The sequence below is a fragment of the Heterocephalus glaber genome, unplaced genomic scaffold (assembly GCF_053883595.1).
Source record: "Heterocephalus glaber isolate CG9 unplaced genomic scaffold, H.glaber_assembly_v1.0 deba00000937, whole genome shotgun sequence".
Lineage (NCBI taxonomy): Eukaryota > Metazoa > Chordata > Mammalia > Rodentia > Bathyergidae > Heterocephalus > Heterocephalus glaber.
Window position 1 is genome coordinate 9,482,267 of NW_028258173.1, and position 24,205 is coordinate 9,506,471.

Consider the following 24,205-nt stretch of genomic DNA (forward strand, 5'->3'; position numbering starts at 1 on the left):
AAGCTTGGGTTCCTTCGACTTCATTTTCCCTGGTCGCCCTGACGGCTCCTTCCTGACGAGAGAAGACGCTCGCAGCCCGCAGCCGAGGACCTCAGCCAGAGCTTAGGGCGGAAGAACTCGCTCCGATGTTCAGGGTACAGATCGGGGAAACTGAGGCTGTTGGCCTAGTTTGGGGCAGAGCGTTCTGCTAGGAGCTAAACGCCCCAGGGTCCTCAACCGGACGGGGGCGAGGGCCGGAAAGGACGAAGGTCCAAGACACACGGCAGGCGACTGAAGGCATTTCACGGTGGCGACAGGCTTTGTACCTGCTCTGAAGCCAGCGGCACGAGGTCTGCCGCCAGGGGCGGAGTCGCCGAGGTGCGAGTGATCTCAAGGGGGATCCTTGGGAAACCGAGGTCTAGGAGCCCTCCCCCCATCCCCAGCCTCCCTCTTGTAGCATCCCGGGCCGGCGCCGGGCTCAATTTCCCCCGCGGGGGCCTCCAACTTCTCCTCCTCGAACACGCACGAGCGAGGGGAGCCCGGAGCGCAGTTGGCGCGGGGCGTCTTTCCCGCTCCGCGGCGCTGCGCAAACGCTCAGCTGGAGGGGCTTCGGGCTCCGAATGGAGGGGAGGGATGAGGGCAGATGCGTTCTGTCACCTGGGGAATTAAGGACCACAGCGTCCCTACCTAAAATTCCTTAGCGAAAGTGGGGATAAGGTCTAAATCCGTTTTCCTGGGAAGATGTGCTGAACCCCAGCGATCCTGCCCCGGGCAGTGCTGCCTACAGAAGCGCTCACCCGCGGGGATGCCCCTTCTGTCCTCCAGTGCCCAGGCCTGGTCCACTTGAGCGAATCCTGCAGGGCCTCAGGCCCTGGTGGGACGCTCAGGCCCCGCGCCACCCTGGGCTCCCAACCGCTCCTCAGTACTTTTCGCTGTGCTTTTTCACTCAGACTCGAATTTCCTTTAGATGGGAAGGGCAGGTAAGCCCCAGTCTTAGGACAGGCGTTCCTCTCTGGACAGCAGCAGCAGCAGAAGGGAAAAGGAAAGAACCAGGCTGCTTTGTAGGCGCGCAGTAAAGGTCTCAGTAAATGTGACCCTTGGACCCCTTGCCCCCAGTAGGTGCATTTCCCATCCCAGCCACCAGACCTGTCTGCCAGGCGTTCCCAAATCGCCTTTGCATGTGAGTTCCTACAAGTTAATTTCTTCCCAAACGGACGCCCTACTTGGAGAGGTTATAAGTATAACCGCAGCCCCCCACTAAAAGTACAGGCTGGGAGGGGCATCTCAGTTGTCCTCCCTTTTTCTGTTTTCGAAGAGAAAGAGCAGCTGAAGTGTGGATGCTGGGTGCGGGGGTGTGAACCTTCGCCCTGCCCCCGGGTGACCCTGCCAGGTCCCGGGGGGCATCTGGTGGCTGGAACCCAGCAGAGCTCCCGGGGCTGAGCACCTGAACCGAAGAAGCCCAGGACCGGACCTGCTGGCCGGTCAGGGAGCGGCTGAGCCTCAGAGGGGAAAGGAGCGTGGGGGTGAGAGGCCCCCATTCCACAGGTACTGTGCCCCCTCCCCTTCCATTCTTGGTTTTCCCAAAATATCTGTACTTAGCGATGCTGTGAGCAGCTTGCCCCGGCAGACTCCCTCGAATGCCCTGCGGTGAATATCCTAGGCCAGGTCTTGCCCTCTCTGCCCGTCTCCACTGAGCCTCTTTTTAGCTCACGGTGCTGTTGCCTCGCTGATTTGAAAATAAACATCACGGGAGCGCTCCACGCAGCGGCAGACTCCGCCGGCCTGGGGTCTCAGGTCAGCCTCGGGAGCTAACCACGTGGACAGAGGCTTCCTCATCTCCCACCACCTTTCCCTTCGGGGGCGTTTAGGCCCAAGCAGGGCACGGGCCACAGTGCTGAGTTTTGTAAGGTTTCCCTCGGGAGGACGCTTCTGTGGACAATTTCCTCAGCCTAGAGACACTCTGAGGAGCATCTCGCCCTGCTGGGTGGGTGTTGACTATTTCTGATCTTCAGTAACGGGAAACAATGTCTCCATCAAACCACCGAAGAGAAAGGCACGCCTGGAAGATAGCTTGCAAGGTAACTGGTGGAATAGAGAGGAGTTATTTTGTATCTTTCTTGAAACCCTTTCCCTGCTCCGCAGGACCCGGGAAGCCCCCGGCAGGGGCTTCTCGCGTTTCCTGCACCCGGAGCTTCTCTGGGGCCAAACAGAGCTTCCTCGCAGCTGCGTGGTGTTAGGTTCTGCGAAGCCACGTGAGGGTGAGGGACCCTCCAGGGCCAGAAGGCGACGCTGGGTCTCAGCCCTTGGTCAAACTCTGGAAACAGCTATCTCAGTCCCCAGGGCCTGGAGGAGGCCGTGGTCACGAGGTCACCCCCCAACTTTTGATCTTCTATGCTAATGTGGCATCATAACCGGTGGCTCTGACCACAGACGTGGAGATGGGGCTCATGCCCCCACTGGGGGCAGGCGGACCGGCCTTGCTCCACAGCCCCGGGATTTCCAGCCTGGGGGCCCAAAGCAACTCGTTTGGCTGGGCTTCCTGCCTTCAAATAAATTTCATGGTGCTCTTCTTTGTGTAAAAGGCTGCAGGGAAGACAGGGTGCACCCCCTTGAAGCGAGGCAGAGCTCTCCTGGGCTCTCTCTCAGCCTCAGAGGCAGATCAGCAGTTTTGAAGAAAGTGGAGATTTTTGGTTTTCCCCCTTTGTGAGGGCTACCCTTCTCCCAAGGCCCTTCCCCGTCACAGATGTCAAAGTAATAATGGACTGGAATCCCTTTTCCCCCGGCCCCTTCCAGCTTTTATGTTTTTTGGATGGGTTGAGAAATTTGGGAAAGGGAGGAGAGAGGGTCAGATTTTTATACTCCCACTCCTCACATCATTAAGACCCAGAAAATCTCATAGAGTCCCTGTCACTATCTGAGGACAGAATGTATCCACTTCCAATGGGAGGGGCAGGTGGTTTCCTCTCACACTGAGTTCTAGGACTGGAAACTTCTTCTCCTTCTTCCAGGTTGCCTGAACCTCCAGGGCAGGCTTGGCAGTACACAGTCAGGTTGCTGACCGAAGTCTCTCCTTCCTGGGGTGCCTCCAGAGCTCCCAGAATCGGCCCCTTCCGTTGGCAGAAGTGCAGTGTCTTGGTCTCATTTGCCTTCATATCCGCCAGTAAAGCTGAGACAGATAAGCAGTAATGGGTATGATTCACGGTTAAGGGTAACCGTAGAGTCAAGTTCCGGTATTTAATGTTGCCCTTAATACTATCACAGAACAGTGGTGACATCTCAAAAGTTGGGATGCTGGGCAGCCAAAGCAGGGGGTAACCGACTGAAGGTTGCTCTCTCAGGTAGGCAGGCTGTGTGTGTGTGTGTGTGTGTGTGTGGGGTCTGCTCAGGCATTCTAACCAGAAATACTCACCTGCAGAGTCCCCCCACCCCTCCCCAGAGTCTCCTGAGAGAGCCCCAAGCAGAGCCTCAGTTTGACCTCCAACCATAGTAACCATTGGGGGTCACAGGCAGCAAACCAGGGCTGGGGTTGCTGGGGCTCTCAGATTTGTTAGGCATGGGGCACAGGCTAGGCAGAAGCTGGGGGTGCACAACTCAAGATGTTATCCTAAGGCTGTAGATGAAGGAAGAGAGCTGTAGGGAGAGGAAGCGCAAGGCAGTGGAGACAACAAATCCCTTCCAGACTTCTCCACCTGCCATCCTTTCCCTTATTGTCTTCTGCCAGTTCACTCAATGTTAAATCATTCTCTTTCCCAAATCAGCCAGCTTGGTGACTTTGGCTTGAGATCATATTATGTACACGTGCGCCAAAGGAGACCCGTTGGGTCCCTGCTTTTACGTTATCGCTAAGTCTGATTTCTGTCAGAGTTCCGCTTCTGTCTACCTGTAACCCTCCGTACCCTCCCTCTGGCTGAGTTTGTCCCTCTCTGCCTGTGCCATGGATTCTTCCCGTAGGTCACAGAGCGCTGCCCTCCGTGCTTGCCACTCCACGCAGCCGCTGAGGGGCTCGAAAGGCAGGAGTGAGGAGTGGTCTCCAGACTCTTGGCCCAGGGGCAGCCCCTTTGCCTCCTTCCTCCTCTAGCCCGGAGCCATCTTCTCCACCTCTGCCCACCCTCCGCCCCTTCTTGGTTCAAGCCCAGAAACGCCTTGTAGTGTGTGGTACACTTCCCTCTCTTTGAGGGACATCTGCCAACCGGCACAGTGGTGATGACAGTTTCCAGATGATTTTCCAAAAGCAAAGAAATCTGGGGGAGGAGAGCATGGCAGTGGCCAAGCGCTGAGCAGGCTGAGCGTGGAGGTTCCGGAAGAGGCCTGGGAAGGTGGAGTTTCTTGGAACTCAAGGATTCTTTTTCCCCCTTCAATTCTGACTAGAGCCCAAGCCTGTAATTGCTCTGTTTTCTCTTGAGTCTGAGTCTGCCCTGGGAACTTGGGTCTGAGGGCTGCAGGGAGGTACAAGGGCTTTTGCCTCCCTGGCTCCCCTCTCCAGCTCGGCCAGGCCTCAGTCTTGCTGCCACCCGTCTGGGCCGGCCCAGTGCTTTCAGGCAGAGATGGAGGAAAACTCAACCATCTCCTTCTTCTCCCTCTGGGCTTCTGCATCCCAGTTTCACTTCTGCCAGTGATTTGTAGTTAGGCAACCCAGAAGGTGGGGGTGAAGTTGCCTTGGAAACTGAAGAATGAGAAAGATTAGTTTCTCTTTTGATTCCGAAAAATCCGAGATTGATGTACTGACTTGCTTCCTATGGTAAGATTTTCTTTTGTCACAAATTAGGCAGGCTTTCTTACAGTCCCTTCTTCTAACGCTTCTTTTCAGGGAAGCCTGTCTCTCCCAGGTAGAAGCTGTTCTCACCTACCGTTATTTTGACCAAGATGTGGGACTTATTCAGATTATGGAGTAAATGGCGATTAAAGGTCACTATGCTCTCCATCAGAGGCAGCCGGAGTTTAATAGGGGATGCAGTTCAAGTACTAACCCCCCTGGGAAGACTGGGGCATTCCCTAGAGATTGATACTTTCCTGTGTCCAAGGTCTTATCATGCTTTATTTGGGCCTTTATTACTCTGTCATTTGTCCTTTGTATATGCGTCCTCACCACAGAACTCATCTCCTCGAGGGGAAGCGCTCCTTTTATCTGCTTTGTATCCCTGGCCAATTGCTGAATTCGACTGAAAAAATGTTCATTGAGGGAATGAATATCAACTTAGAAAAAATCCTGGTTCAGTAGTACTGGAGATTGAATCCAGGACCTTCGCATGGAGCTTCTCCCCTCCAAAACAAGATCTCACTAAGTTGCCCAGGCTGGCCTCAAACTTAGGTTCTCTCTGCCTCAGCCATCCAGAGTCCTGGGGTTACAGGTGTGCTGTAATTTAGTCAAAGCAGTGACTATCTACTGGTAGGATTTTACATAGGAGGGACCCCTGGGCCAGTTAACTAAAGATGTCCTCTGGCTTCCCTCCGGATGTGTCCTATGGGCGGCTGCCTGTGTCACTGACAAACCTGTCCTTGTCCTGGTGCTTTGTGAATTTCCTGCCCTCACTTCTTTCTATAAGAAGGCATGTTGGAGACAGTCCTTCGGAGAGTATTTGGAGTGATAGATAGAGAGCTTTCAGATCACAATCTTTCTACATTTCTGGTCTGGATTTACAGGTTTTGAGAAAACAATCAAACCACCAACTGAAATTGTCATTACCACATCAGAACTTCTAAAACCCCTGGAACTCGCTACCTAAATATACAATGATAATAAATATATATATTTTTTTCTTTCTGGGTTTCTCGCTTGCTTTTCTAAGGCCTGTTGCTGGGGCCCAGTGATTGAATGGGGGGTGGGATGGTGGGGGCTGGTGCCTGGGAGGCGGTTACCACTGCCTTTCTCAGAGGCTCCTCTCTCAGGCAGGCATTTTCTTCTCTGTGAAAGGCACTGCTGTTTGTTGGGAGAGCTGTGCGGATGGAATTAGTGGGTGTCATGTGGGCCGCACGTGTGTGCTGGCTGCTACCTGAAATCTGCAGACTAATCTCTCCCAGATGGCCCCGGGGACTGCGGTCCCCAGGGCCTCAGGAGCTTGAGACCCTCCTCAGCCTCTCCGACGGAGGGGGCAGGCGGTGTGGGATTTAAAGGGAACTTGAGAAAGGGGTGAGTGTGCAGGAGGAGCTGCCTGTAGGAGATTCGGCAGCTGGCACCTCCCTTCCTCCCTCCTGGCCATATCCCTTCATCTCCACTCCTGTCCCAATCCAAACGGTAACTTATCTCTAAGAAAAAAGCAGAAAAGGCAGAAGAAAAGGATGGACATGAGATGGAAGGAATTACTAGTCTCAGGAATATGATTACGACAGCATTGGTTTGGAGGAAGGTGGAAGGGGAGGAGTTCGTGGGGAAAGACTTTGATTTCATTGTGACACGTCAGCTTCCGAGTGAAATCTGCTGCCAGTTGGGTGGGATGCTGTAGTGAGGGGTGTAGTGGTGTACGAGGGTAGGTAGTGGTATTTTCTCCTAGTTCATGGGTATCCACTTTAGGTGGGAAATGTGGGCACTAGCTTGGTGAAGAGAGGCCCTGGGCTTGGCCTCATTCTGTTTGGAACCTGTGCCCCTCTGTTTCCACCCCCTCTGTGGCTTCTGTCTCTCTCCAGCCATAAACAGCCTTTGCCTGGATTCACCTAACACGGCCCCTTGCAGCTCCCCATGAGCACATACCCATGCATACACTCTGGAGTCCCTCATTCACTCAGGGGAACCCCAGGAAAACTCTCTCTCTCTCTCTCTCTCTCACACACACACACACACACATACACACACACACCACTCCAGAGCACACACAGTCACAGTCCTTTGCTTTTGTGCCTTCTCACCTACTGCTGAAAAAATAATCCCATTGTTAATGAGTATTCCTTGCTCCTGGTTCCTGCTTCCACTTTTGAAGTGCCCTTCCATCCACTCATCAACTGTATTCCCTAGATGTCCCTAGGAGGATGTGTGGGGAAGAAATTAGTCTCTTTGCATTTCATGCAAAGAAACAGAAGCTCTGAAAATAGTGTGTGGCTTGCTCAAGGTCACGAAGCTAGTGGGAGAGGTAGATCTCTGGCCCCAGTGTCTCAGGGCCATGCCTGCCTCCCTCTGTCCCTGTACACACAAGGAATTTGACAGGCTGCTGTCACCACGGAACTCTTCCTCCCAGGCACACAGGCTTGGGGGAGTCCAAGGAGCCCACACCTCCTCGTTCTTATCCTTGTGCCTGTGCCCTGCTAGGACGCCAGCTCTTTTTTGGGTCAGTGGGAGAGACAGGACTCAGCTCTCTTGTGAAGGACATCTCTGATCTTATCTCCCCCCTTCTCCCTAATCAGGAGTTGGCCGCCTTTGTGGGGAGGAGCAGAGAACAGAGTGTGATTTGAACCATGCACATCTAACGTACCCACCCTTTTTAAATTTTCCTTCTCATGAGAACTTCTTTGGGTTTGTGGGAATGGTGTGTTGGTTGATTTTATTTCACAGCACTCATTTTATTTCAGTGTAGATCAGGAGTTCCTTCTTCTCCATGTATGTGGCAGCCTTGTTCTATCATGATCTGGGGCTTCTCCAGATTTTCAAAATCACTTTACTCTACAAACCAAAAATGGAGTGCTCCTAACCTTTTAAATCTGGGGCAATCCTCAATGTCTTTGGAAGTGCAACAACCCCCTCTTTTATCACCCTGGCCCTTTTCTGCTCCTTGGCACCTTTATTAAAAAGAGAAAATGTTTGCAGAGCCCTTAATGTGTGCTAGGAAATTGCTAAGGGCTTTACCTGGATATGTCACCTGTATGGTCCCCTGGAAACCTTGTGTGGTAGTTCTTATTATTTGCCTCATCTTACAGATGAAAAATCTGAAGCTTGGACTGGTTACTTTGCTTGTACAAAATCTCATATCTCTATATGTAAAGGGGTAAAAACCAACAGTAACGATAACAACAAAACAAGAAAACAAAAAGAATTGGATACTTGCTTTACAAAAAGTCAATTTAATACAAAGTCCCAGTGGGGTTTGTTACCGTTTTCTCTATTCTATGTTGGATGAAACTGTTTTTACCCATGGCCTGTGTTTCTTTGTGGCCTTGACTACCTTCCTTTTGAACTGTGGTTTCCAAGGAACAATCTTAAGACACATTTAGGGATGACAGTCCCTAAATAAAGTTGTTAAATGGAAGAGAATGGGTTGGGAGGGAAAGCAACTTGGAGAATTTCTGAATCTCAGTATCTGTCTTGCCATGGAAGATGTGGCACCAAGATTGTTCCACATGCTGTCTGTACCTCCACTGGTACTAGCAATTTGCTCTTGTAGCTTTCGGACTTCCAATTTGTCCCATATGAGGGAAGCACACATTCTTTTGAGGAACAGAGATTAGAATTCTCTGGTTCGAACCAGGCTTGACTGATAACACATTTCATTTGTACAGCAAACATTGGTGTTTCAAACTGGATCATGCATAACAGGTGCAAGAAAGTTGCCATGCCAGTTTATGGCTAGAGGCAGCTGAAAGACAGATGCATGGTACGACTGGCTCATGGCCATGGGCGGAAAGATAGGTCAGGGCACTTGCAGCCCAGGGCCTATATTCTGCTTTCATTTTCACCAATGTGTAGCTGTTCTCTCAAAAAAGAGCCAGTTTAGAATTCAATAAGCTTGGTCTTTTAATGTTTCACAGTTTTTCCTGGATACTTGTTCAGAAAATGGAAAAGATGAGATGGGGGGAATTGCTGAAGACTGTTCCAGGATATGCAGCTGGTTCCCCAAATCTTCACTCTCCCCATCAACTAACTGTGGATTTAAAATATTGGGAAAAAAATTACAACTGTACTGAACATGTACAGGCTTTCCCTCAAAATCATTATTACCGAAACAACTGTAACAGCTATTTACATAGCATTTACATTGCTAGGTACTAAGTGATAGAGAGATAACTGAACACATAGGGGAAAATGGGTGTTAAGTTCTATGCAAATAGCACTTTATATAAAGTTCCTGAGCATCTGAGGATTTGACACCTGTGAGGGGTCTTGGGACAAATGTCCATGGATACTGAGGGACAACTGTATACAGAATGGGGACAGAGGATTTCAAGAGCACAGGGTCCATTATTTCAGTGGCACATTTTATTATCTGTTCCTGAGCTCAGAGCACTCTCAGGGAGCCAGGGGGTTGTGGAGAGAAGAATAACGAAAAATTCAAGCATAAGGATTCCTGCTTCTGAGAAGTGTCCACGTGTTATAATAATGACAGACAGCCCTCCGAAAAAGTGCAGCAACATTCACTCCACAGACATTTCTCGAGTGTTGAAGAGAGGTTTGGGTCCATGCTATACAACTGCCCACTGTTACCCGCGCTGAGGGAAACTCCATTCCTAAGCCATCCTGTCAGGTGGCTGCTGCTTCTTACTCAGCTAAAGCTCTCAGCATGTGGCCCTTTGCAAAGAAACGCCCCTTTGGGGACCTGATTAGAAAAAGAGAGTCACATGTTGGTGCCACATTACTGGATGCTCTCAGATGCCTCCCCGATGGCTGACACTTGGTCATAGTCCTGTTCTAAATCTGTGGCTGAGAAGGTTTCCATGGATATTATAAAGTGCCTTATGTATTGGAAACTGTGAATAAAAAGGTAAGGGAGGGAGAAAAGCTAAGCACGAAGCTCACTCAAACCCTAAAACGCAGGCTTTTGGAAGGCATTGGCTGCATAACTCAATTGCAGGCTGTAGACATTCGGCCACAGTGACAGGCGACATAACTCTGAGGACCCTGGGGATGCCTTGGCCACATGCACTTCCCCACAGAGGAGCGGAGGTCCTTGCCAGTCTCTGAAAGTAAGACACTTGTCCTGCCACCAGCACCTTGCTCCCTCCAGTGAGGCTGGTGTGCCCAGCTGACTGGAAGGCTCACCCAAGCCACCTCCTGATAGTGCTTATCTGGGAGAGGAGGGTCCTACCTTTCAGTCTCCATAATTTCTGAAAGAAGGTATTGTTATTTCCTCACATCCTCCCAGGTTAGGAACAAAGGCGGACTCTAGATCTTCTTTAGGCAGAATAGAACTGAACCGGCATTCCTGTAAAATGGCTTATTACGACAGCGGATTTCTGCTAACAATTACCCAGCTATATGGAAAGGGTGTCTGCCTCCTGAAGGGTGTTGTTGAGTTTGCCTAAACTGTTGAATTATGGAAGTACATGTATGGAGAATGTGATATGGTGATTTGTTTCACAAGTGATTTTAATGTTTGCAATTATTTGAGCTGGTCAAATGCCTTGTAGGTAGCTGGTGTTCAACAACTATTTGTTGGAAATAATTATACCTGCTATGCCTTTTATACGTTAAGTAGAAGGAATCCCAGAGCACTCTCACGTGCTGGAATTACTTAAATGGTGGTAAAATGTTTTATTCTTCCCAATGTGTTGGAATTATTTAAATGGAAATAAAAATGCTTCATTCTTTGGGGAGACTGGGGAATTGAAAGCTTTGATGCAACAAAGCATAAGCAGATGGTCAGGATGTTTGGTAAGACCTAGAAGCTGATTTTTGTCAATACAAATAACTTTCAGGTAATAATCGAAAATTGTGAGTTCTTCAGAGCAAAAATATGACCTCCTCTGTGTCCCTATAAATACTTTCATGCTATTTCTAAGTTAAGTTTTCTCATATTAAAAGTGACCTGTTGTCCTGTCTGATTTTGCGTAGATCTTGAGGGCGGATTTTGCTCTGTGAGATAAGAACTGGATTTAAAGAGCCAATCCAAGCCAAACACCTGGCATTGTTAGCATTGTTATTCCATGGGATCTGTTTGCTTGATAGAGAAGTTGGGAGTAGAATCACTGGGTGCCCTAACGCCCTGGCTTGGTCATAGGGAAGATACTCCTGAGCCAGATGCTCCTTAATTATCCTTGCAGCTGGGCATGGCATGGGAGCACAGTAGATAATTGAACAAATATCCCCTGAGCACCAGGAGATTGGGTGATGTGGGACTGGCAGGAAGCTGCCTCAGGAGTTTGGACAGGTTGTATCTCTTGGGGGGAACACATCAAGAGGGTCATGTTCACATCATATTCTCTGTAATGTGTGCCTTGTGCCAAATAACAGAATCACTTTTTGTTTTCTTTTTTTGGTTCCGGGGATCCAACTTGGGTCCTTGCGCTTGCGAAGCAGGCGGCTGAACCACTGAGCTAAATCCCCGGCCCTAGAATCACTTTTTAATGAGGATGGATTTGACGGCAGGTAGGCAGGTTTTGGTTTGTTTCCACCAAAACTCAGCGTTACCTTCCCTGATCATCCTTTCGTTCCCACCTTCCTGGCTGTTCTGACGGGCCGGGCCCCACTGATTTTCATTTTCAACACTTAACAACCCGACTTGGTGACCTAAGATCACTGGTTCAGAAAACAGGAAAGGTCAGTTTGTCTCACACCTCACCCAGAGTCCTGGGATTGGCATCCAAAACAAACAGATCAGAGATGGGATGTGGACTCCCAGGAGAAGCTTCCCTCAGGTGAGGAGGCCGAGGCCTTTCTCAAGCTCGCTGACATCACTCAAGTTCATGATCAGAGGCTTTCTCTGATGGGGGTTGGGGGTTGGATTCTTCCGGAAGAGCAGGAAAGTGAGGCTGGTGGATTAAGGAAGGTTGAGAGGGAAAAGAGTTCTTTTACTAACCGAAGAAGAAACCAAATAAAAGGAACGAAGTCCAAGAAAAATACAACACTATTGTTTTGGGGGCATAGGATGCTGGCTTGGAGGCTTAATTGAGTAATTGGAGCCACACCCTTTCTCTGTGGGACTGAAGGAATGTTGCCTGTTTCTCTGGAGGCCAGGTGGGAGGTGGGTAGACAGGTCTATGGGGATGAGAATTTCTTGACGCTGTAACTCTCTGAACATCCCCGCGGCCTTGCAGCTGGGAGGCTGGGACTCAAAGAACCAGGAATGTGGACCTGATTCAAGGCCACGGAGTAGTGAGCACAGTAGGGAATGGGGGTGGGAGCCGGAGAAAGAAGCAAGTGGAAGAAAATTAGGAAACAGGAAGGAAGCATTCCCGGTGTTTTATTCCTCTTATTCCTTATCAGAACAGGGGCTTCTGTGTCCTCAAGGGCCCCCTTGGCTCCTTTTTGTAGAGCCACAGGGCGGATACTCAGGGAGAGGTGGCGTGTCTGGGTCTGGGGTGTGACAGGAAGCAGGAAGTACCAGTCATTTCACAAGATGGCTTGACACTGGAGAGAGAGCCAGCGAAAACTGGCAGACCCCCAAGATGGGGTGGGAAAGTCTGGCCCGGCCTGAAGAACACTTGGCTTCCTGTAGCTCTGTGGGTAGGTTAAAAGCCAGGGCAGTTGCCCTGCCAGCCACCTAAAACATCACTTTCTCTTCCCACCCTTGGTTGCTTCTGCTCGATGCAATGTCTGCCTCTGGTGGTGAACTTGAACAGCCCGGGGGAGGAGGGGTGTGACCGGGAGGCTGAGCAGGAGGGTCTGTCCCAATGACAAGTCTGTGACGAAGATCCCACAGATCCCGAGTATGCCCTTGGTGGGCTCTGCTCTCGTTTCATCCCTCTCATTCCTCCTTTTTAGATTTGTGTCTAGTTTGTGTGGATATAGTTCTGGAATGGCTTGGAATTCTCCTCTTGGGAGAGAGCTCCCTCCTGGATTTGTTGCTTTATTTCCTTCTGAACAAGTCCATCCCTTGTGTGGATCTTCATGTCTTTCTTAAAGTGGGATCTCTTTCCCAGGCTCTAGCTCCAGCTTTCCACTTATCTTCTTCAGCTACTGATGGTAATGATTTAGGCTACGTCCTTGCCTGTCTGGATGTGGAATGTGTCAGATTCGTCAACAGCGTCCTGTCTTCCTGTACTTGAGACTTTCTCCCTATGAGACAGACAATGTCTTTAAGGTGTTTTCAATTTTTTTTCCAAAAGATGTGTTTTACAGTTGGATTTTTTTAGTTCCGAAGTCTCTGGACTTGTTGATGGAAATGATTCCTGATCTAAAGTACACAGCAGCTTGCTGCATTCATTGCTGCTTTGAATTCAGTATTAACTATGCTGAATTCAGTTTTCTCTTTGTTTTGATCCACTTAGTCTGTGACTTTAGGAAAGCCATATCCCGTCTCTGGGCTTCAGTCTGTCTCTTACTTGAAAGAAGTTCTTCATCAAAAGTGAGTGTCCTGGGGCAGGGGATTTAGCTCACTGGCACCGCACCTGCCTCACAAACACAAGGTCCTGAGTTTGATCCCTGGTACCAAAAGAAAGTGAGTATCCAACCTAACATGATGAAGCACACCTGTGAGGCCAGCACTCCGGGAAGCTGAGGCAGGAGGACCAAGGTGAGCCTGGAAAACTTAGCAATTTAGCAGTATCCTGTCTCAAAATTTAAAAAATAACAAATAATAATTGAACTGGGGATATAGCTTAGTGTGAAGGCCCTAGGTTGAATCTTTAGTGCGACAAAAACAAAAACCAAAAACAAAATTGGCATTCATTCACTGTTTTGCACACTAGGTAACTAGGAGATTTGCTTTTCAGATCTCTGCGATGTTCTTTTAGAGAGAAGTCTGACTTAAGTGAGTCTAAGGGACTGTAGGTCAGCAAGGGTTAGAAGAAGTTAAAAGCTCTTTGGGGTGAAAGGAAGAAGAGAAGAACTACTCACCTATAAGGCAGCAACACCGGAACCTTTAGGGTTTAGGATTATATGGCAGCCACCATGAAAAATATCCCTGAGCTATACAGACAGGGATGAGACAGCCTGGAAATAATTTCTTGGTGTCCATAGCTGTGTTCACAATGGAGCATGCGGACAGAGTTTAGGCTTGATAAAGTTCCATCACTTTTCTTTGAGAGAAAGACAATCCAACCAATAAAAGGCACACCTTAAGGAATACTTGTGTCTGAATTCTGTTTATGCAGTGTGACATAGACCTACTCAGTTATGCTATTTTAAAATTCCCTAGTTCCTGATCGTGACCATATCATCCAGTAGTCTGAGTTAGAAGTCTGAGGACTCCGAATGGTGCTTTGCAGAGAAGTCGTTGTACACAGACACACTTGCTCTCCAAGTAAACCCTTGATTCAGGGTTGCTCTCATTTATGCTAAGGCAGCACCCTAAAACCCAAGCAGTAAGAAATCCATGCAGGGTCACAGAGATGGCAAGTGGAGGGGCTAAGGTTCGCACACATTTTGATCTATAACAGAAGCCCTTCTTGTGTCTGCAAGCATCCTAAGGAAGCCCCGGGCTGCCATTTGAGCTGCCACGTGGCACCTTCCTTCCATGCCCACCACAAGTTTCTTGGAAAACGTAGAGCCATGCATAAGAGAGTAGCAATTATATTAAAAATATATCTCAAAGATGATTAATGTATGACCTTTCAAAATCTACTGGATATTTAACAATTTCATACTAAAACTTTAAGGGGGAAAATTAATGCCAAGATAAGGCTTCTCTGGAACGCAAGAGGAGCTTTGGCCAGGGATCTAAACTCAAAGCTTTCCAGAAGGAAGATGTAGTTGCAGAATCCTGATGCTCTGAACACCTTTTCCGGAGGGTTCTAGCCCTAAGGTGGCTCAATCTGATTGAGAGAACGCTGACCCTGGGTGGCAGATAGATTCTAAGGAACAAAATGCCTCTTTTTTCAGATTCTTCCTGATCTGCACATTACATAATGTAGAATTACGTGACACCCTTGAGGTTGGCGGGAGCCTGAATGAGCTATGTTGATAATACATGGAGTCTTGCACGCAAACTTTGTTTATGTACTGGGCCCTCCCTCTGAGTCCAGGCCAGGTAGTTGGCTGCACAGCCTTTGTCAGAGGCGAGAATCAGTATTTTATGGCCGCACATGTTTATTTTGGTTTACTTGACTTGGTATGTTAGCCACTGTGAGTTTGGTTAAAGCAAAGCCCTGTAAAGAAAATGGAGAAAGCATCCTTTGATACAGAAGCAATTTCATTTCCACATGTATCTTCCTTGTCAGAAGGTGTCCCTGTTCATAGAGAAGGGGCCACCCACGATCAGAAGGGAGACTGGGGCCCTGCCTTGAACCTTTTTCTATTTGCCTATAAGTCCTCTAAGTCTTGATGTGAACACCACAAAAATACTGAAATTTTATGTTATAGTTGGCTCTTGGCTTCTGAGACTAGAGAGTTGACTCTGGGAGGATGGGACAAAGACACATTCTCAGGTGGGACTTCCAAACCATCAGATCAGAGAGGGAGCAAGAGATCAGCCTTTCTCAAGAAGACGTCACCATCCCAGCCAAGAAGGAGCTAAGACCTCAGGTTGAGGCAGGCTCCCATGCAGCAGCCAAATGTTTGCAAAACAAGCACCGGGATGAGGAGGCTCAGTCTACAGTGACTCCCAAGGTTGCAACAGTCCTGGAAGACTGAGCTGTTGGAGGAGCTGTGGGGGGCCAGGGCTGGAGACAGCTCCCTGGGCAGAGGGTGGGTCTCCTCTACATACTCTCTGGGATGCAGTGTGCTGAGCCATGGAGGGCTAACTGGTTGGGATAATTGTCTGGTGTTTATATTTGAAAAGGGATACTACACTTCCAGGATAATTCCCTCCAGCCTCCTCTTGGGCTAAGATTTCCAATTGGTCTAAAGTCTTGAAGAGAAATCAGGGGCTGATTACCTGGCTGACTGGGCTGCAATCACACCTTTCAATACCAATTATCTGCTCCTTGAGTTCAATGACATTGAGCATCCAGACTCTGGCTGGGGCAAAGCGTGCTCGGTGGTTTGCATCACTGGCTTAAGACAATGATTCGAATGGACAAAGTGCCCTCTCTGTGCCTTGGTAAGCAGGAAATGAATGCTTGTTTGCAAATAAGATTGGGAAATGCGATCAGCTTCTTGTTTGGCATCTTGGGTAGCTGGCTTGATAGTACTAATGTAGAAATAACATGTTAGAAGACTCCAGGGATGGAGATTTTCCTAGCGAACACCCTTATCTCTTCCAACCCTGCCCCAACTTTCTGTATATGAAACAAAGGTAGAACAATGGTGTCATTGCTGTTCCCCTCACTCCCTGAAAGTGTTCTAGCTTGAATTTCTCTTTGTGGGAACTTTGAGATAAGGAGGACAACAGGATGTGAGACACATGTTCAGAGTTGGGATTTGTTCATGCACTTGGCTTTTGTAGAGGCCTGTACTGACCCTTAGCCTTCTGTAACTCCTTCCTCCTTCTTTGAGTAGAATACAATTTTATTTCCACTTTGGTGCAATGTAATTGGGGTTCTCTGGTCACATGAACAGCCTTGGTGTAGATTCATCTCAGTGGCAAGTTCCTTGGTGCCTGGATGCCCTGAGTGTTTGCCAGCTCAGGGAAGAGGGAACTGGGAGGTCGTAAAAAGATTATAGGCTGTGAATTGGCTGGGAACTACTTGCACTGGTGCCTATCTTAATGGCCATTTCTAAGGATACTAGCACATGGAGTGAATACCCAGAATGTTTAATCTTTTGGGAATGTTAATTTCAAATCCTGACCTCTTGAGGATAAATTAGAAAACCTCAGTACTATGGGTTGGCTTGTGTTCCCCCAAAAGATGTTGAAGTCCTAACCTCCCTTCCTCCAAGACCTTAAAATGTGACTTTATTTGGAAATAAGGTCATTGCAGATGGCATTAGTTATGATGAAGTCATATTGGAGTCGACCACTCGAATATGACTTGTGTCTTTATAAAAAGGGAACATTTAGAAAGTTATTTATGAGGATGGTGAGGTGAAGGCACAAGGAGAACTGCATAAGATGGAGGACTGGAATGAAGAATCAGTGAGCCAAGGAACCCCTGAGGTTGCCAGTATCCAGGGGAGTGGCATGGAGTGGGTCTTTCTCCAGAGCCTACAAAAGGAGGCTCCATGTTGACACCATGGATTTGGACCTCCAGCGCCAGAACTATGAGAGAATACATCTGAGTTGTTCTTATCCACCCCTTCTAGGGCCCTTTGCTGTGGCTAACATATTTAGCTGCAATGGGCTCAAATATCTTGGAAAAGAATAGCAGTATCAGCCCACCCAAGCCCCACAGCACAAGTGTCTTTGATTATTTTTTCAACTTAGGCAGTGGAAGCCACTCAGAATCTACGGCTTAGTGTCAGTGGAACCTCAGAGGTCCTGCCCTGGCCTGGAGGAGTTGTAGGGTAGGGATTACATCCCTTATACCCATGCCTTAAGCCACATGACTAAAAGAGGTCAGGGTATGATGGAGACAGTTGCTTGGTGTAATAGACTTCTGCCCAGGATTCCTACTTCATTCTTTCATCTTCTCCCCCTTCAAAGACAGGCAGGGTAAAACTGCTTAGGACAAGGACTTATTTTGGAGTCAGTATGGTTAAGGCTGCAAACACTTTTAGTGGGTTTTCTTACTTTATTTTCCAATCTCAGAACCACCCAAGCCAACTTCCCCCAAATACAGTTAGAACAAAGGGGAAGTAGAGACCACTGGAGAGAAACTAGCACATCCCTTTGATATGATCCTGATGACCACGAAGTCCAGTAGGTCTCATGTGATTATCTCCCCTTGGTTTCTGCTCTGTGATGGGAAAGACAGCCAGGGTGGATCTCCCTTTCATTCTGTCCCTTGCTTCCTGCCATAGTTGTGATCAAAGCCATCATGCCATCAAGCCCTCTGAGATCAACCTTAAAATGTCCTTGTTCTCACTTGAGGATGCTAAGGTCCAAAGAGGGGGTTGATCTTCGAGATTTTTTTTTTTTCTTGATAGCACTGGACTTTTTTGTATCCATGTATTCTGTACCTTGCTGTAGTTTCAAGCCATGGCTTCTCTCCTTCCTTTTATCTAGGACTTGCTGCTCTTGTTCCATGATATGAAAAGTCCTCAGTGCTCTGTCTTTCCGAAATTCCCATCTTCTTGCCTCCAGACCACCCCAGGCTGCTCTGCCTTTTTCTATGCAGCCTCTACTCTCCATCAGGAAGGAAAGGAGCATTGGTATTTGTTGAATGCCTGCTTCTTGCCATGCATTATACTGGTGCTCGCCTGTTGTTAGCAGAAGGGGAGACCATGGTCCAAAGAAGTCCAGGTTATGCCCAGGATCATACAGGTATTAAGACAAAGAGCTGGAATATACATTTTTCTAGGGAGGCTGGAGAAAGGTGACCACACCTATGGTGTCAGCCTTGGGTGTAGTTGTCATCTGCAAAAGGAGCATGAAAGTGGCACCTCCATGCTGTCTCTCCATTCTCGGTCACATTCTTCCAGGCTGACTGTTTCTTGTTTCCATGCCAACCGAGCATTTCAATTCAAAAGAACCAATCGATGCCTGCTATCTGTAAAAGAGGTGATTGATTTTTTTCCCGTCTCAGAACCTTGCTAACTTAAACAGGACTTGGTGGAGGCTCACATAAAACTTCTTGACCTCACGCTTACAGTCCAGCATCAGACTTGAAGCAAACCAACAAATATTTAGTGTGCACCCACGATGCCCCAAGGTGAAAGGAATGATGTGTGAGCCCTTTCTTCTGTTTGAGTTGGTGACTTGCTTGAGGGGAATGAGTCAGGTGCTGCTCAGCAAGTCACAGGCCCAAAATAAGGACGTTCTATGACGAAACCAGCCACTGGCCACCCTCGGTCCACCTCAGAGTCTTTCTCCTCACGTCTCTCCGCCCTGGCCTCAGCCTGTTTCTTCAGCTACTGCCACATCCTGCTCACTCATTCTGGTGTCTTGGCTGAGATTTTTGTCCCACCCCTTTCTAAAATGTCCCCGATGATGTAGTGAAGAGAGATTCCATTTCTCTCCTCTGCTGAAGACACCAGGTGGGGGACCCAGGCTCGTTTTCTGCATTTGTAAGTAGGAGAGTTATCCTTAATAATGAAACAAATCCCCTTTCCTGTTCTAAAACTTTATAATTTTCTGATGCCAATCCCTGTCCAGTCACTGTCTGAGCCAAAATCCCTTCTAATATTTTCCTCTGTAATTCTAACCCACTCCAGCGTTCAAAAGCACTTCACTGAGGAGTGACGGACTACACACTCTTTTACACATTTTTAAATTTTTTGAGTAGTTTCATCATTGTTTATTTTATTTTCTGGGCAAGTTAGTTAGCTATCAAGTGTAGAACCACACCGTTCATTTATTTGTGCTCAAAGGCGCTCAATAAATCCGAATTGTGTGAATATAAATTATGATTTTTTTTTTTTTGTACTGGGGATTGAACTCAGGATCTTGCAATTGCCAGGCAAGTGTGGCACCACTGAGCTATATCCCGGGCCCTAGATTGTGAATTTTTATGTGTGCACTTGTCACAACATGTTTTTAATCCAATATCTTTTTATAAACATACCTATGTGTTTGTGTAGGTAGGGAAGATTCCCAAGCAGATATGGGCAAGAATTTTGTAGAGTTGATGTAGTATGCTGACCCCCAGTGATAAAGCACATAATAAAGATTTTGAGAGGTTGGCAGTGTCCTTACTGGCAGCAAGACAACTTGCTTTCCTGGCCTTCTAAGCCATATATCTTTCTGCTACTGACATTTATTGTTCACCTGAGCTCAGTTGGAGATAAAATTGCCAACAGGGTCAGTGATTCCAGGTTTTGGAGGCTCTTATTGATTTCTCCCTTGAGCTAATTAAGGCTGCACAAAACAAGGACATTTGTTCATTAATTAAATACACACTGACTGAGTCCCTGTCAGATTCCAGGCACTGAACTGCCACAGCAGAGAGAAACCCTTAAGGAGCCATTTATATAGGAGGACACAGCAAATTAAAAGCATTTGAAATTGGGCTACATCTTTGAAGAAGCAAACAGGATAGAAAATAATCATGGTGTGGTGGTAAATTTGATTTCTGAGATAGACTCACTGGACAAAGGCTTGCAGAATGGATAGCATTTTAGCCAGCACTTAGGGGAAGCGGGACACTGTTCAAAAGGAGGGAATGAGAGTATGCCAGGGGCAGAGAAAAGAGAACATTCAAAGGTCTGGAGGTAGGGAAGATATAGGCATGTTGGAGGAACCAAAAGAATGGATGCAGAGCTGACAGGCCTTGGCACCTGCTTTCTCTGGACTGGGATGGCACCTTCTAAGTGTGAGTTCCAAACTACACAGTAAAAGTAAGAGGCACATTTCTCCTCAGGCTTCAGATGCGGAACCTATGTCTCAGAGGCCGAGAGCTTTTCCAAGTTTGCACTGCCAGAACGTGGAGAACCAGGCTTGTGCTCTTGCCCACCCGCCATGCTGCAAGGCCCACAGTTGGCCTGGTGTGTGTCGCCAGGAGGAAGTCAGATGGATCACCTGTCAGAACCGGGAGACGGCTGCTTGGCTGGCAGGATGTGGAGTGTGTGTAGTTTCTGTTTATTCTTGAAGTTTACTTCCCTGCAAATACATGCCTTACTGCTGCGCGCCTCTCACAGGGAGGCCAACGCCAGCACTCCACGGCTCAGGAGCAGCGCTGCAAAAACAAGCGACCATGGGTGCCAGCAAGTCAGGTCTGCACTGGCTACACAGCCTGGAGCTTGGGAACAATCTGGTTTTCAGGAAGGGAGGGAAGAAAAACAATTTCAAACTCCAGGCGCCGAGGGCCTCTTACAGATGGCCATTGTTGGCAGAAGGGAAAACTAAACTGTGAAGGAGCCTGGTGGCGCCTCTGGCAAGAGGGGAAGATTTTGAGGTTAGGGGCTGCTGCTCAGGGAACGGGAGCCATGGGGATAGTGCAAGCTAACTGAAGAAAGAGCGGAACAGTGCACTTGCGTGCGCTCAGGCAGCTAGCCCTTCGGTGCCTCAGTTGCCATGTTTAAAACTAGGAGAAAAGTACCTAGGTGCGGTGGGGCATGCCTACGGGTCCAGCTACTAGGGAGCCTGGGTAGGAGGAACACTTGAACCTAGGAGTTTGAGGTCAGCATGGGCAACATAGTGAGACCCTGACTCAAAAAATAAAACAGAAGAGTATCTGTTGTGGCTCCTTCAAGTTGGACATGCGAGTGTGGATAGCCTCGGAAAAGGGTCTAAAAACAGATCCTGCTTTCCTCTTTCCTTGCTTAGAGCTTTGACTTCACTATGTTGCAGTAAGTTTCCCCCTGCTGGGCATAACCCTGTGAGAAGAGCTCCATAGCTCCCTGTTTTTCAAGTGACCATGGTGGGAGATGCTCCTCAAACTCCACGGCTGTGAAGGTCACCCCCAAAGGCTTTGGTAGTCTCAGAATATGCGGGGTGGTATCAACACATCCGTTTTAAAGCACCAGCTGTCACTGTGGACAGGCGCCGTGGGGCCAGTTTAGCATATTGATGACGAAGACCGTCACAGTGATTAGGGACAGAGTTGGTCCCTGCCACATGCCTGGTCCACAGCACTAGATACTCACCCTTCCGAAGCTACTTGATCCTCACAACAGTTCCATCAGGCAGGGGGTGGGCGTGGACCCCACTCTGCAGATGGAGAGATTCAACTGCACAGTGAATGGCAATTTGCCTGACATCACATTTCCAGCAAGTACAGACCTGAAACATTAAGCCACATACATCTGACTTAAAAAAGGGTGATCTCTTGATATTATACATGGATCATTTTAAAGGGATGAATTTTAACATGTGATTAATTGATGTTTGCCTTTTTTTATATATAGTTTTTTTATATAGTTCAGCTGGACTTGAACTCACTATGTGGCCCAGGTTGGCCTTGAACCCACAAGGATCCACCTGCTTCAGCCTCCCGAGTGCTGGAATTACAGGCGTGCGCCACCATGCCTGGCTTGATGTTCATCCTTTTTTTTTTTGGTAGCGGGGATCAAACTCAGATCCTCCTGCTTGCAAGGCAGGCGGTGGAACCACTGAGCTAAATCCCCAGCCCTGATGTTCATCTTTTAAACGAATTTATAAGCTCACATATGTACCATATTATCATTTAAATTTAACATTAAAAATTATTTGCCATATGGGATTGCTTCATTTGTGGCTTGGCATGTATATTTTAGTCCCTGGTACTTTCAGTGAAACAAAAATTATTGTAATTCAAAACTTTCAACTGAGAAAATATGTTCCAGAGTGGGAACAGCATGTGCAAAATCCAGGAATTAGGAAGAAACAAGGAAAGCTGTGGAAACAGCAAGTCAGTGAGAATGCAGAGGGGCATGAGATGGAGTTGGCTGGGCCCAGATCAGAAAGGCCTCGTTTGCAACATCAAGCACTAGAGTTCATCTCAAACCGAGGTAGTCTGTGCAGCTGGAGATGCACAGATCCAGTCTACATGTTAGGATGAGAACGTGAGCTGTAAGACCCTTCTCAGGCAGCAGTCCCACAACCAATACCCATTCAGGTTGTGGGAGCAGCTGCACATGGCCGTGTCCTACTTCGATGCTCTAGGGCAGTGGTGGCCCACCTATGGCACGAGTGCCACAGCAAGCTGTTTATGTCATCGAAAGCTCTATAAGATTCTTTGTCACTGCTCTCTAATGGTTTCTCTGATGGATATCATTTTTCCTTTGAGTGTCAGGAGTCAAGCATAGCATAGCCTCTGGCATTCTCAGCCCCCCAACTGTTAGCCTTTATGCTGCATTCTGAAGGAGTCTCCCCTAAAGCTGCTTGGGAGTAAGCAAGGCTTTGAGGTCCCAAACGATTCTCACCTCAGCTATAAGTCATCCTGTACACCAGGAAAAGCAGAATGATGCCTGGCATCTCTTTACCTAAAGACAAAATAGAAATGTGTTTTCTTTACCCCGTGCTAGCATCACATCCCTAAATGTGGCCTCTACCCTCTAGCAAGACAGCCAGCCAGGTGACAGGTGAATTGAACACATTGCAGGAAAGATGCCTCAGCTCTGCTGACTTCTGTCCTTGACTTTGCTCTTCCCTGAAGTCAAAAACACCAGGATGTCTCTGTCCAGTCTACTCCAGAGGCTGCAGATCAGTTTGAGAGGCACAAAGAGAGGCGAGAAGTGGATTTGTGTAATACTGGGAGTTCTTGTACCTTTTCTGTTAAAAAATATCCAATCTGTCCCATTTATTAACTATAGGTTTTGTGGGACCGCATTGCTAAGGCCAACCGATTGAGTTAGGGGATGCTGGGGATGATGATACCAGGAAGCAGAGCCAGGGAATTCTTTCCTTGCTGCTTCATAGGGGACAGGTTTCCAGAGAGTGCCAGTGTTGTTTGCAGGGTGGACCTTGGTAACCTGCACAGAGCTTGGGAAACTTCACAGCTCCACTTCGAACTCCTCTGTAAGAAGTCAGAGCAAACACTGGAGGTCACCCACTGAATCACGTCTTAGACCTTTCCATGGGAGTCAAATTCCACTCCTGGCTGTCTACCCAGGGCACCTGGAATCTGCAGGTGAGCATTCTGACGTCTTTTTTGGAAAGCCAGTGCACCGGGTTGTGATCCACTGCCACCTTTGTGACAAAGGGGTAAGGAGGATGAGTGTGTTCTGGAATCTTTTATTTAGCCAACTGGTTCAACAGCTCCAATACTGTATGTGAAAAGCTGACCATTCAAAGATTGATTTTATGAGTACAAATTTCGGTTCCATTTATTCTCAGTGTGAATTTATTTCAAGTTCCAAATCTTATCTGCGTGAGATGCCAGATTAACTTAGGGTTAGAGCAATATGTTTGGATTAAGCAAACATATGGAGTTCTTTTAGTGGATGCCTTTTGTACAGGAGCAATTTATAGTTCTGAGCTTCAGTTTTCTCATAGGCAAAATGGGGAAATAATTAAAAATGTGGAGGCATCATGAAAATTACTGTGAATATTTTCACTAACTTCTTAAAATCAGTAATCTTGTGTTGGAAGGATATGAAGACACAGAGACACATACGTTTTTGGTATTTTGGCCTTTTTTCCACTTTTCTTTACATTTTTAGTTTGGTAGCTGTATCTACCAAAATGCATTAAAAATTTAAGGGATTATGTGTAAGGCCTGCAAACAGGAACCCACACAAGTTACCTTCAATTACGGAGATTTTTTTTCCAGGGTAGGTGTAGGTCTAGGGGAGAAGAGGATGTTATTTCTTCCATCATGATATCTCCCTGGACCTTAGTATGTTTTGGACTGTGAGGCATAGCAGTCCTCATAGAGAACTGGGTATTTTATTCTGCATTCCCTTGCTATAGCAGATTAACACAGACTGGGAAATCTACAAAGGAAAGAAGTTTATTTGACTCATGATACCAGGAGGGAAGCTGCATTTACAATTTCTGCTCTCATTTTATTTCTTGTGTGTCTATTTCTTTTCTTTCTTTTTTTTTTTTTTTTTGGTACCAGAGATCGAACTCAGGTCCTTGTTCTTGCACAG

At 47.7% G+C, this 24,205-nt stretch overlaps 1 long non-coding RNA gene across 2 annotated transcripts in view; it reads left to right on the top strand.

The window, feature by feature from the left end:
* Positions 1 to 24,205, top strand: part of LOC110345104 (uncharacterized) — a 29,302-nt gene that overhangs the window by 509 nt on the left and 4,588 nt on the right. For both annotated transcript variants that reach the window (XR_015450283.1, XR_015450284.1), the window contains exon 2: positions 1 to 24,205. This exon is cut by the window's right edge. This is a non-coding gene — a long non-coding RNA (uncharacterized LOC110345104).